The following is a 14,508-nucleotide window of genomic DNA, read 5'->3' on the forward strand; positions in this document are numbered from 1 at the left end:
ATCATCAGAAAAAGTAATACAGAAGCGCAGACAGCAATTTCAACCGCAAGTATTGTATGTTCTGTTGAAAATTTGGTTAATTAAATATAAACAGTTTCACTTCAGGTGTCCTCATTTTGCTCTCTTTACAAAGAAATGTTTACATTGCATGTTACTTTAACAACATCGTCAATATTGTATAGAGAAGTGCATGAACTGTCAGATTCACAACATCGTTACTGCACTGTCATTCGCAATAAAGGCCGAAGGACAGGTGGGTCACAAAGGTCCCAGCAAATAAATCAGAAATGTAGAACTATAGACGTGCCCCTCTCTGCCTTTGGTCTAATGGAATACTTTTGCGGACTATTACAAGACTACCTTCAATGTAACTGGGATTCTGTGACTGCTGCAGTTTCCCAGGAGGCCCACAAAAAATGTGTCTGCATAAATACCATAGGTATACACTTCTCATTCAGGAATGTAGCGCATAAGCACATTTACACTTTAAAATGTTATTTTTGTTTCAACATCACGTATCAATCCCTTTCTTGACGATCGCAAATTGTGTTCCTCTTCATTTTAATTCTAAATAACCATTTACTCCTGCCTTGACAGGAGTAAATCTGCATCTTTTGGGGGGTATGAATGGCATTGAAAAAGTTTTGACTACCCTTGATATACATCCACGAGGCTGAATTTTTTGTGAGAGTACACCAACTTTTACTGGTGGGCCTACATAGAAACGCTCATAAAATCCACCACATGAAGCAAATGAGCCCTCAAATGTTATTTGTTACGCAAAATCCCCAATTTACTGGTTTTGTAAATCAGAATCTTGATATTTCTCAAGGTGAACGTGCCTATTTCTATCAAAAACGAGCCGGCCCAATTACTCTCTGTCTAAAAGAAGAAATGCAGTGCTTTATTCCTGGCACATAGAAAACATTAATAATTTAGTAAACATGAATTTAAGGGCAGTTCTCAAAAGTGACGAATAGTCTTTAATTTCCTTGACTTGAATACTCAGTAGCCTTTTGTTTGAGGATGTGCAAAACAGACACAAACTACACATTAACCGCTATCCAATCAGCAGGTAACAAATCCATGATGTGCTGCAGGCTCAATCAGTGGGATTAATAAAGCTGTAGAAGCAGGCAGCAAAAAAAAAACAAAAAAAAAAAACTGTTTTCTGTTAGGCGCTGAGCCGTCCATTTCCGATCACAAAAATCGTCATGGACAGCAGTAGTCGGTCCCACTGCGCCCTCTGTACCCGTCTGCTTACTGCTCCACTGGTCGTGCTACTTTTTCCCCCTCCGATTTTCTTCACACTGTTTTTCCCTTCCTCCACTCTGGTGGCAATTCGGTGTAGCACAACGTTTAACACCTGAGTAGAGCTTGCAGGGAGGTGCAAGGTCCAGAAGTCCGGCCCAGGATTTAAATTTAAAAAAAAAAAAAAAACTTTTTTCTGCCTTTCCAATGAACAAGTGGAATTGGACGAATTAGAAGAGAACCAGGTATATTTAAGGGTGTTTGAAATACCATGGTATGCAACTCTCAACACTTCACTTCTAGAGAGAACGACTTGAACTTAAGAAAGGAAATGCATACCGAGGATGAACGGCTATGAACTGGTAGAAGGTCTATCTGAGCCAAATGACTGTTAAATAGAAAGGGGAGTGCAAAACATGAATAATGCAGCATGAAAGCATACAGCCAAAAAGGTTATAAAGTTAAATGTGCTGAAGACACTGCCACGCTGTTAGACTTTTCATCCTTGGCGTGGTCTCTCCTAACTTTTTGCCTCTGTTTCCCAGGTTGTTGACGTGTGCTGGACTCTATTTTTGCTACTCTGGGCACTTTACCACTTCTATCCAGTTTTAAAGTGCAAGTGCTCCTGTATAAAAAAGTGTATGTAATTGGCTTTCCATGATTGGCATATTTGATTTACTGGTAAGTCCCTAGTACAGTGCACTAGAGGTGCCCAGGGCCTGTAAATCAAATGCTACTAGTGGGCCTGCAGCACTGGTTGTGCCACCCACCGTAGTAGCCCTGTAAACATGGCTCAGACCTGCCACTGCAGTGTCTGTGTGTGCAGATTTTAACTGCCAATTCAACTCTAAACCTTCCCTTTTCTTACATGTAAGACACCCCTAAGTAGGTCCTAGGTAGCCCCATGAGCAGGGTGCAGTGTATCTTTAAGGTAGGACATATACTAATGTGTTTAATATGTCCTGACAGTGAAATACTGCCAAACTCGTTTTTCACTGTTGCAAGGCCTATCTCTCTCATAGGTTAACATGGGGGCTGCCTTTAATGATTAAAGCATAGATTCCCTTTGGGAGCAGATAGACATGTGGAGTTTGGGATCTCTGAGCTCACAATTTAAAAATACATCTTTTAGTAAAGTTGGTTTTGAGATTGTGTGTTTGTAAATACCACTTTTAGAAAGTGGGCATTTTCTTGCTTAAACCATTCTGTGACTCGGCCTGTTTGTGGATTCCCTGTCTGGGTCAGTTTGACAGTTGGGCTGTTTGCACCTCTCTCTAGACAGTGACACAACGGGAGCTGGGGTGTAGTCTGCACCTCCTGATGAGCCAACTGTGCTAAGAGGGAGGGGAAGAGTGGTCAGTTACACCTGAAAGGGCTGTGCCTGCCCTCACACAATGCAGTCTCCAACCCCCTGGTGTCTGTCTGGGCCCTGGCCTGGGCAAGGCAGGATTTCACAAACAAGAGAGACTTTCCTTTGAAGTAGGACTACTTCAAAGGCCAAAATAGGTATAAGAAAGGCACCCAAAACCATAGACTTTAGATCACTTCTGGACATCAAGAGGAACCTCTGCCTGGAGAAGAGCTGAAGAGAAGTGATGCCCTGCCGGTGACTGTGCTTTGTGGAACTATCCTGCAGTTGCTGCGTCTGTCTGTGCAAGAGGACAAAGACTGGACTTTGTTGTGCATTCCTGCTTGTGAAGAAAACTCCAAGGGCTTGTCCTGAGCTTGCCTCCTGTTGTTTAAGTCTCAGGGCCATCAAAGACTTCTCCTGCCAGCACCTGGACTCTCTTCTGAGACTCCTGCCCTGCCAAGTAGTGCCCTATCCAGTTCCTGGTGCCTTGGAAGGTGAAGCTGGCAGACCAAGACTGAAAATCCATGCACAGACAGCCCTGCAGGGAAAATATCGACACACCTTCCAAAACGTGGCTGAAAAATTACGCGCTGCCGGCTTCGCAGCAGAAATCAACATTCTACTGGCATCGCGGCTGGAAGATCGACGCACACAGCCGGAGAAATGATGTACAACACCTGCTGACGGAGGCTGATAACGTCGCAACCCACATAGCGCAGTTTTGCTGATATTGTGCGGAAGGATTTTTGACGCAAATCTTGCTGGGCGAGGAAAAACGACGCATCGCATGTCCGGACATAAGTGCCTGCCCGGATCGACGCATTGCTCTCCTGCGGAGAGTAAAAACAATGCGCGCAGACCCAACCGGAGAAGGAGAAAACACACAGTCGCACTTGCGGGTGAGAAATCGACACATCGCTAACCTTTTTCAACACACACTCGCCTGTGCGTGTTAATTTGACGCTACCCAGGTACTTTTCAACGCTAACAGTGTTTTTACTGTTTTCAAAAGGATTTAAGACTCTTTTGCTTTTAAAATGAATAACTTGACTTGTGTATGTTGGATTTTTGTCATTTTGGTCTTGTTTTGTTTAGATAAATATTCCCTATTTTTCCAAAACTGTGTTGTGTCATTTTGTAGTGTTTTCACTGAGTTACTGTGTGTGTGTTGGTACAAATACTTTACACTTAGACTCTGATCTTAAGCCTGCCTTCTCGTGCCTAGCTACCATGGGGGTGAGTGGGGGTTAGCTGAGGGCGATTCTCCTTTACCCCGACTAGAGTGAGGGACCTTGCTTGGACAGGGGGTAACCTGACTGCCAACCAAAGACCCCATTTTTAACACACGCCTTCTTACAACGAAACATAAGAAACAAGGGCAAAGGGGACCTCATGCATGTGGCTACACACATGAATGTCCTGTGTGAAACCAGCTGCCCAGCACAAAGTGACATCTTTGTGAAGTTCACAAATTTCCCCTCCAGATCCAGCATTCCTATCAGGGTGATTTTAGGGAGCCCTGAAGATCCACATGCTAGCCAGCATGACATGGGACTCTCTGGCAGGACCTGAGGCTCCGATTATGCTTTCTCTATCTTTACTACCCCAAATATAAATGCCAATCAAAAAACAGTAAATCATGTAAGCAAACTACATATCCCATGAGGCTTTGAATCATGCCTCCTTCACAGTCAACCAATAGTATATGGATATAACAGGAAAGCACCATCTTAACTGCTGTAATGCTATGTATGAACAACAATAAGAAATGGTAGTCATGGTAACAACTGTGCACTCCCCATAAGTGTCTAAAAGTAAACGTAGAACAGTATATGGTGGTGCAATGAGGCCCAATTCACTTACTACCAAAAGGCAAGGAACGTATGTATCACAAGAATACACAACATTGTGGCCTTACCTATGGGAATCTAGAGCAAGAGTCAACATCAATTAAGAAGTATTTCTATGCACCATCAGGACTCAAAGGACCACAATGGTACAGATATACAGACTGTAGTGATTTGTTGAAAATTAGGAGGGGTGTCTGCAGTGGCTGCTTGATAGTGGACTCTAACATTTGTTAACAGATGTTGCAGCAAAGGACATACTGCTTGGTCTTTTCATACAGAGCTAGCCACCAGCATCGTTTTTGCTAAGGAAATAGTAGCTGCCACACCCACATGGGCAGAAGAAACTCCCTCATGCGGTTCTTTTATTAACTCTGGTCTCTTTGTTACAAAGGCAATGTTCTGTGCAGTTATGTGGTAGGAATATTTTGCAGGATACCCTTTTGATAAGGGCTTGCTGTCTGCTTAGGCTTTTAAAAGCAGCCAGTGTTTCATCATCCAACCTCGTTCTGGAATGAGTAATCGCAGCAACAGAAGCCATGACTACTACAGATTTGGCTTCTTCATCAGCCAAGGTATTGCCTGCAACGTGTATCCCTACAAGGTGATGCCCCACTGTATGAATTACATAGGCTCTGGGTAGCATCTCTTTCAGATCTGCTACTTTCCCCCACAGTAGTCTGTGTATGAAGGTGTTCCCTTTTGAATATCTGAACCCATTTTAGTGCCAGTAATACAGATATTTATTAAAGGACTGAACAAAATAGTATGAATCACAGACTATTAGTGTTAGCTGTTCCGGATACGTATGTTCCAGTGCCAATACCAGAACCTTAAGCTCTGCAGTATGTGCGGTGCAGTCTGTTAGGGTCTGCGTGCAAGTGTTCTGAGAAAGGAATTAGCCATCCTTCAAGACACCACTCACAACCGCACAGTTTGTGGAGTACTGTTGATTTATGCCTACCGCCAACTGTGCTGAACCATCAATATAGATTAATGTTTGGTATTGATCCAGAGGCAAGATATTTGTTGGTACTGGGTATTCAAGCTCATATTGAAGGAATTCTTGAGTCTGAAGTTTTGGGTCAAAAACAATCTACATCAGTGGCAATCAGAAACGTTACCCACTGGATCCAACGTTGATATAGTGCTTGAGCGTTTGGACGCTGACTTTGTAATAGCCACAAAGGTTGGTACAGGGGTTACGATAATAATGGGTCTCCCCTAGACCAGAGGTCTCTCATTTACAACAGCCATCTGAACAACAGTCAGAATCTTTTCTGTGGGAGCAGAGCGGAGTTCAGCTGTGGAGGACAGGTGTGATTAGTATGATATAGGACAAAATGCTCATTAATTGCATGTCTATGGCCGGGGCAGCCACGTATTCATCTTGAATTTGTTTTAACACTTTCAGAAGAATCGCAAGTGTCAATGTACTGTGTGTGGTAGCGTAGAGTGCAGCAAATACTGCACTCCATGCGCAGTTGTCCACCAAGGGAACAATCCCAAATGGCGAGCACATTGTGAGAATTCTATGTTCATCTTGGGGTCCCGTATGGCAAACACTGCTTCCAAGGCGATTATTCCAACACTACTAGTCTAACATTTTGTGCAATGTGTGGTAAGGGGCCCATCAAGCCAATTTTGGTGTCCTTGATAAGACTGAGGTATTTCTAAATATGCATATGCGTGATATTGTGTGGGCGGGTTAGCAGGACTGTAGTGATGAAATGTGTGCGAGTTTCCATCCCCTGCTGGAAAAGTGACCCAAGAATTAAAAAAGATTCACTTCTATATGCTGGATTTGTCTAAACTTCAAATGTAACTGTTCTTCCCTCCTCTGTGAGGCCATTGTTTATTAAATTATTTGCGAGAGAGAGCCTCATATTTGCTGCAATTACAACCCGTTGGGGTTCCACCATATTTCAAAATTGTATAGGTCAGAGAAAGGGATTGCTGTAAATTTTCAAGCTTTAACAACCCATAGTCAAAATAGGTACTGCCTATCTTAGCTGAGGAGGATTTGCCTAATACCATGGAAGTCTCTGTATAAGGTAATTAGGATGTCTTTAGCATGTAGTGAGAAAGAGATACTTGGGAGATCCGTAATTCAGTACCTAGCCAAAGCTGAAGACGTCATGTCGCGAAGACTCATTATAGTAACAGGACTGCTGGATTTTGGTAGCAGCACCACCGGACGCGGGATACTGAGTTGAATTGTGCGCTGTGTGGCAGCTGTTAGACTAACTTTTCTGGCCAACTAGCAGCACCTCACCAGTACCCAAGAGAAAAAGGTGATTTGTGGGGGTCCTTAACATGTCATCTAGATTTCCCAGGGAAACTATGGTGGCCCAGATCTTACCCTTTCTCTCAGTCACACATGCCTCTGACATACAAAGGGTAAACAAAAGCAGAACTAGGTTCAATAGGTTTTACTGAATCAACTGCCTTCTAGGTAAAAAGGCATGCACTGCACTTATAAGGATGATAAAACATAATAAAAGCAAGGCACTGACAAACAAAGAGAAACACAGGAAAAGTCGCACCATTCTGTCACAACAATGGTCCTAAAATCCCAACCTGCACTACTATGGTTCTCTACAAGAGCATGGCAGTGTAAGCGCTAATCTGCCCATCAGCCTCCCAGGAGAACCCCATACCTGTGAATGTAGGTAAAAAAAAAAAAAAAAAAAAAAAAAGAGGTCTGTTGGTCTACTGCGAATTCTCCCACATGGAGGGAGGGACTGTGTCAGGTCTCAGCAAAAGCTGCAAAGGAGACGAGTAGTGTACAATAGCAACTGATTAGAATTCCCCTCTATTGTGTAGGGGACAGTGAAGTCTTTTATAATAAGTCTTTTATAATAAAACCTCTGGTGTTCTGAGAAAACTGTCCTGACATGACAGCACGTTTATTTCTGTGTATAAGAGATGGGGACATGATAAACGCTCTCTGCCGGCAATAATTCTTATCACATACAACCTTGAATAAGATACAGAATGAAAATGTCATGCAGAGAAAAGAATAACAGAAGTCAGTGTAAAAGGACAAACTAAAAAAATAATAAAAACATCTCCACTAAAATAAGGCTTTTGCTAAAATAATTGAAGAATAAAAATGCATGCCTCGGAGTGAAAGGGCACAAGCTGCAGGCCTAGGCTAAAATACGTGCCTGTGTAATAGCTAAAGTAACCTCACCACGACTCTTGCTTCCCACTGGGGACTTCATCCTCTTGTGGCCATGTCTGATTGCGAGCCCTCTGATCAAGACCTTGACGCTTGTGGGCCTAACAAAGATTGTTATTATGATGAGGGCTTTGTTGACCTCATTGGCAAATCTGTCCAACACTCTCTCGATAAAGCCCATACTTCAGCCCTTCATCCCATTTCGAAACAACTGGAAGTACTCGCTGGACGTTCTGCTGGTACCTCTCCTACCCCTCCAACAGGCCCTCCCAACCCTCCAAGCCTGTAACTGACCCCTTCAGTCCTCATTCAGATGCCTATAATAAGTTATCCCAATCAGCTTTAGGTGAACTCACATTCAGTGCCAAGAAACGCTCAAAATCTCCTGCCCCTCGGACATCCCTCGGCACAATACTTCTTCTTCCTTCTCTCACCAGTCTAAATCCTCTAAACGTTAGAAACGCAAAAGTTCTTCCTCTTCCTGTTACAGCTCCCTCCCTTCCAACCCCTTTAATTTAAGAGCTGTTCAACATCATTCATCCCCGGTCTTCTGACTGGGTTCCAGAACCTGTAGTTGTTGACTACATGCAACACCATCTTCACAAAGGCTTGGAAAAGGAGGTCCATGCCAGACTCAGAGCAGAATGCCCAAGGCCCGACCCTCTGCATAAGACAGCTCAAACTCCGGACGTTGGCTTCGATATGTTCACCTTTTTTAAGAAATTCACCAAAGGTCCCAAAAAAGAAATAGACAGCACTCCAAGCTTGTAAGGGCAAACTTCTTGATGTTTCTGCCCCCTCGCAAAAATATTTTAATTTGCCCTCCACGCTCAAGACACTGCCCTCCCCCCACCCAATCAATCCCGATGTGTGGGCAGGGTGGAAACAGCAGGCGATCTGTCTGCTGGGCAACGCCAACTGCGTCCTGGCCTCTGAAATGTGCAAGTCAGTGCTTCTTAGGCTTGACCCCCAGTTAGTGGAATTACCAAGACTGAACCAGGTCTTTTAGCTGAAGGGCAAATTTATAAAAGACTTTGCGTTACTTGACAAAGTCGTTCTTCTCTCAAGAAGGCTCTCAATCCCCTTTTTGGCCAGGCGGGACGTGGCAGAGGACGTCCATCGGGCCGCTTCAAACAACAAAGTCCTCATTGTGGTTTCATTTTTCGACGCATAGGTTACTGGCAAGACCCCTCCGAAGCGGGTTTCTACCCCTCCAGGTCCAGGGCTTCCAAGGTTGTTATACCAGAGGCGTCAATGGGTAACGATTGCTCCTCTTCTTTCGAATCTTCCACTGGGGCAGATTATAACACTTTGTACACGGTTGGGCCAAAGTATCAACAGATTGTTGAGTGTTAGACACGATTCAGGACTACAGTACAGAACTTTCTCAGATGCCTGTTCAAATCTCCCCTCCCGCTTCCCTCATTTTTTCTCAGCTAGACATAAGTTTCACAGACTCATGAGATTCAAGATCTTTTGACGAAACAGGCTATTGTGCCAGCTTTCCCTCATCCAAGGTGTTTCTGCTGCAATGTGTTTCTGGGTCAGAAAAAAGGGGGAGGGTCAGAGGCTCATCTACAACCACAGAGTGTTCAATCCCTGGGTGATTTATCGACATTTCAAGATGGAAGGTATCCATCTTCTGTGAGAGCTGCTTTAAGAAAAGGATTGGATGGTGCATCTAGATCTCAAAGGCGCCTACCTCTCCGTGCCTATTTTTCTTCCACACAGGTGTTATCTTCAATTCCAGTGGCGAAATCAGTGGTACGAGTATCACTCCCTTCCCTTCGGGCTATTTTCAGCTCGTTGGGCATTCACAAAACTCATGCAACCAGTAGTGGAACGCTTAGGGGAGATGGGGGCTTGCATGATCCTCTATCTGGACAACATGATCCTGATGGAACAAGACAAAGCTCAACTCCTGTTGCACCCGTCTTGAACGTGCCTCAGTTCCAAGATTTGGGATTCATAATCAGTTTCTAAAACATCCATGATGATTCCTTCCCATCAGCGAGAGCTTTTGGGATTTCAGGTGGAATGAGTCAAATCCCAACTACTTCTTTCTCCTATGAAAGTAAAAGCTATCAAACGGGAGTTAAAGACAACTCTGTCTAATCAGATTGTGTCTTTGAGATCCCTGGCTTGGATTGTGGGTCTGTTAGCTTCTTCTATTCAAGCTATCTTCCCCGGTCTGTTACACTACAGAGCTCTTCAACGACTGAAGATCCATTACCTCCAAAAAAGGTTTCACAATTCTGAGGTTCCCTCGTCTCTCGATGCTCAGGAAGAAATCCAGTGGTGGCTTCTTCACATGGAAGCATAGAACGGCAGAGCCATTTTCAGAGTTGTGATGGATGTCATCATCCAGTCCGACGCCAGCCGTTAGGGCTGGAGAGCAAGGTGCAAAGATTTTTCCAATGGCGGTCACTGGTCGTAGAATTGTTAATGGGTTCCTCCGCCGTTAAATCCCTCTCCCCCAAGAACAGCAACAGCTGTATTCTCCTGCGGATGGACAATGTGTCAACAGTTCGTTATATCAATCAATTGAGGAGCACCAGGTCTCGCCTTCTAGCGAACATCGCCAGGGGGGTTTGACATTTCTGTCTCAGTCAGAAGATTACTGTGCTAGAAGAATACCTTCCTGGCAAAGGCAACAGGGTAGCGGATTGGAACTCCAGGTTTCTAGTGGATTACAATGACTGGAAGCTCCCTCCTCGAATTTTCTAAAAAGGTTTTGCAAACCTTGGCTCGGTACCAAGTGGATCCATTTGCATTTCGACTGAATGCTCAACTGAAAGACTTTTACAGTTGGAGACTGGACCAGATGGCCCTCGCCACGGATGCTTTTCTTCAGAACTGGTACAGCCAGATGACTTATGCGTTCCCCCCCTTTTGACAGGATACTGAGGGTCGCAGCTCAGGCCTGGTGGCAATAGGCATCTTTAGTCCTGATAACCCCAGTCTGGAAGACACAGTCTTGGTTTCTGGCTCTTATGAATGTTGAAGTCTCTTCCCGTTCTTCTTCCTGGCTTTTGGAAAGGTGGACAAGTCGAGGGCATTTCAACTGCAGCTTTTATATCACAAACTTGGGCTCCTTCCAACCACAAGCGAGATTCTTCTGCATGGAAGAGATGGTGGGGTTAGTGCCTTCAACAGAATGTGGATCCTGTGGGATATGAGATGAAAGATGTTCTCAATTTTCCTTCGGAGTGTGTGAAGTCTGGGTTATGTTATAGGTCAGTAAATAATTTCAGGTCAGCTTTATCTGCCGGATACGACCTCGTTGATGGTAAAGAGATAGGTATGCGCTGTTTGGTGTGTGAATTTTTAAGGGTATCTGAGTAACAAACCCTCCAAGGCCTAGATACTTCCAATTGTGGGATGCTAATTGTGCTCTATCTCAGATTCCTGGCCAGGTAGTTCTGATTTGTCCATAAAACAGAACTCAGCTAAGTTGACCCTGCTTCTATGCTTGATTTCACGTTGAAGGGTTTTGGATGTCCGAGCCCTTGATTTAGAAGGTAGGTTGTTTTCACCTGATGGTGTTTCTTTCGTTATTTAAAAAATGGCGAAGACTATGTCTCGGACTATTGATTACTCAGCTTTTCTTCTTAATGCAAAATTATATTTTGTCAAATGTTTGAAAGTATATCAAGAACACACTTGGACTTGTAGGTGTGATCCATTGGGTCCTGTTACCACAGCAAAAACCCTTTAAACCAGTGTCTGCTGCAACTTTGGACGGTTGGGTTCACGGGTCATGGCAGAAGCTGGCATTGATGTGTTTGTTAATGGGGCTCTTTCTGCACAGGGGACTATGGCCTCCAAAGCATTTGTGCTTGGTTCCAAATTGGAAGACATTCTACGTGCCATCAATTGGTCGTGTGATTCTGTGTTTAAGACTTTTTATTACAAGCCTATTGCGCATGCTTCTTCTGTTGCGGTTTGTCAGCTTTGAACCAGTATAATCAGAGCATTCGGTCCTGACATTAAATAGAACATTTTCTAGCATGTGCAACAAGAATTTAGATTCTATTAAGGAAACGGAGAGGAGCATATTCCCACCCATTGGGACAGGTAAGACGTTGTGACAATGTTGGTTTGATATCTACTATGTAGGTCATGATTTTGACTGTTATCATTTACCGGCCCTTGTGATTCAGGTTCTGGGTTTATATCTTCCCTTTTATAAGGCTGAAGTGCCTTGGAATTACAGTTTCCTCAGGGTGTCAGTGCTGTTCTGGATCTCTACGAATCTACATTAAAGGAATTCTTGGTCATTCTTCGTGATTCGTTCATGTTATGGACTCTGTTTCATTAAGTTGGACTGTTGTTAAAGCAAAGGAAGAAGCCGTCAAGGTTGTGCTTCACTGTTTTGTAAGTTATGTCCATATACTACTGGTGGACTGTAAAGGAGGCGTGGTCCAAAACCTCATGGGATATGTGGTTTGTGTACATGTTTTTAATGTTTTTGATTGCCTGCTGTATTTGGAGTAGTAAAGATAGAGAAAACATAATCCTTTTATGTTTCACATGAACCCCCAAAGAGGAGAAGGAAAGCGCTACCTCTGAAGAGTACGAAACTGAGTTTGAGGAATCCACAGATGATTCGATAGCTTGTTAAGATAAAACCTTTAAATGGAGCCTACAAGTGACAGCAATCATGAAGTGCTGAGATTAACATTCTGGGAGTGTTGAGTGGCCCCATATGTTCCAAAGGTCCAAAAATAAGCCCAAATTATCCTTAAGCCAGAGGACATAAACCCTGCTAGAAATTGGGCTCTAATTGGCAGAGGTAACCACCATAAGTAGAGACCACAATCCTAGTCAGAGTAAGTCAGTTGCACTCCCCAAATTTACCTGTGCTCACCCTCTTGTACTTGGCACAGAGCAGTCAGGCTTAACTTAAGAGGCAATGTGTGAAGTATTTGTGCAACACTTCGGGCCTGATTTAGAAGTCGGCGTAAAGGAATGGTCCATCACAAACATGACGGATAACCCCTGTCAGCCGTGTTACAATCCCATTCTATCCTATTGGGCTCATAATATGGCAGACAGTATATCTGTCACATTTGTGACAGAGTATTTTTCTCCACCAACATCTAAATCAGGGCCTTAATTACAGTAACACAGTAAAAGACACCGCAAAAACACAACATCAGATCTGATTAAAATAGGACCAAAACAACAAAACTCCAATCATTAGAAGTCAAGATATGAATTTTAAAAGATAAAATATGAAAACAGTGCTTAGAAGTCTACAGAAAGCTTACTTTAGGTCACGGGGGACCAAAATTCAGGCCAAGGGTTCAGATGTCCTTCAGAACGGGAGACCCCTAACACATTCCAACAAAGTTTGCTAAAGAGTGTAGGACAGAGCTGAATTTCTTTCTACCTGATATGACTTTTGGTGATCCCAAGTATAAAAGAATTCTAAGTCCTAAGTTTTGTAGGAGTTTTTATACTTTCATAAATGCCAAAGATGATCACAAAAGACAGCCAACATGTGTTTCACTTCCACATGGCACAAAAGCCTGGGCCTTTTTTAAGGCTGACCACTTAAATCATAGTACAACAAAAAGAATGACAGACAAGAGTTATCATTAGAACAAAAACCCCTAAGAACAACAACCATGTGATAATAAATTAAGACACATCAAAAAGCACAAGCATGTAACAAATACATTAGTGCAACATTAGAGAAAACATGACCCAAACAATATTAAAGCACTTGAAATTGTTTGTTGTGTGGATAGACAAGTCTGACCCAAATGCAGAAATGTTATTATGGCAAAGAAGTGAATATATATTTATATACATTTTCAACATCAACCCATATATGATATATTACATACAGAGTTGTGATGGTAATAATACATAGCAAAAACAGAAAGTCAATTTCAGTTTGTTTATAATTAGCAAATAGTCATTTAGGACAATCCGTAGATAAAGTAATTAGGAAAAGGAATTAGGAAAAGGGAAAGTAATACATACGGACCGCACAAGTTCCTGGAAATCCAATGCACGGTTTCAAAAAAGAAGCCTTGTCAGGATGATGAAAAGATAATAATAATAAAAAGGAATGCGTCAGTATAATAAAATCAATGTCTCAATAAGCAATATATCTGTGCAGTCCTACATGGTCTGATCTCTAGGATATCAGCATCACCCAGTAAGAAGTGTATGCCTGAAGATCAGAAAAACTAACCAAGAAAGAAAATGAATTATTGTGGGGAATGGTAGCGAGCATGCTCTATAACATAGCTCCAGTGCTTATCTTTAAGGAGTGGTAGGTGTGAGAAACAAGCACAGACAAAAAATGTCCCTATGAAATTGGTCAAAAAAGGGCACTGGAAAAGAAAGGTATGTACTTAGCAATCCAAAGTATTAACAATGATCCATGGGAACATGGACTGTAATGGCAAAGATGGGAGATGGGAGTTACCTTTTTTGAGTAATAAGTCAACTGTGGGTAGCCGATGCATTGATATTTCTGCTGCACTCTGGCAATGCACTGTCATCAGGCTCCGTGCGAGGCTGTGCTAAGTTCTGCCTGCCATCAAGCCAGTTAATGGGCCGTTAAGGCCCATTACGTCACACCTAAGCACTCATTGTGTGATTGTCTAGAGGCAATGCACAATGCCTAGATGTCATCTACCTCAGACGTGTATTCAGAGACAGGCAGAGGCACAGAATGGTTAAAGTTAAAAAATGCCAAGGAAGGTCTGTGCCTGGAAAGTGGGTACACTTACACCATTGAAATGGCAGTTTAAAACTTCACACACAGGCTCTCCAGTAGCAGGGCTGAGGCATGTTTTAAGGGCTACGGTAGTGGGTGGCAGTGCTGAAGGCCCACTAGTAGCATTTAATTTAAA

General features: G+C 43.1%; 1 protein-coding gene across 5 annotated transcripts in view; it reads right to left on the bottom strand.

Annotated features, from left to right (window-relative positions):
- The window catches only part of BACH1 (BTB domain and CNC homolog 1), a 265,729-nt gene that overhangs the window by 131,191 nt on the left and 120,030 nt on the right, over nt 1-14,508 (bottom strand). The gene's annotated exons all lie outside the window — the stretch shown is intronic.

Source organism: Pleurodeles waltl, chromosome 8, assembly GCF_031143425.1.
Source record: "Pleurodeles waltl isolate 20211129_DDA chromosome 8, aPleWal1.hap1.20221129, whole genome shotgun sequence".
NCBI lineage: Eukaryota > Metazoa > Chordata > Amphibia > Caudata > Salamandridae > Pleurodeles > Pleurodeles waltl.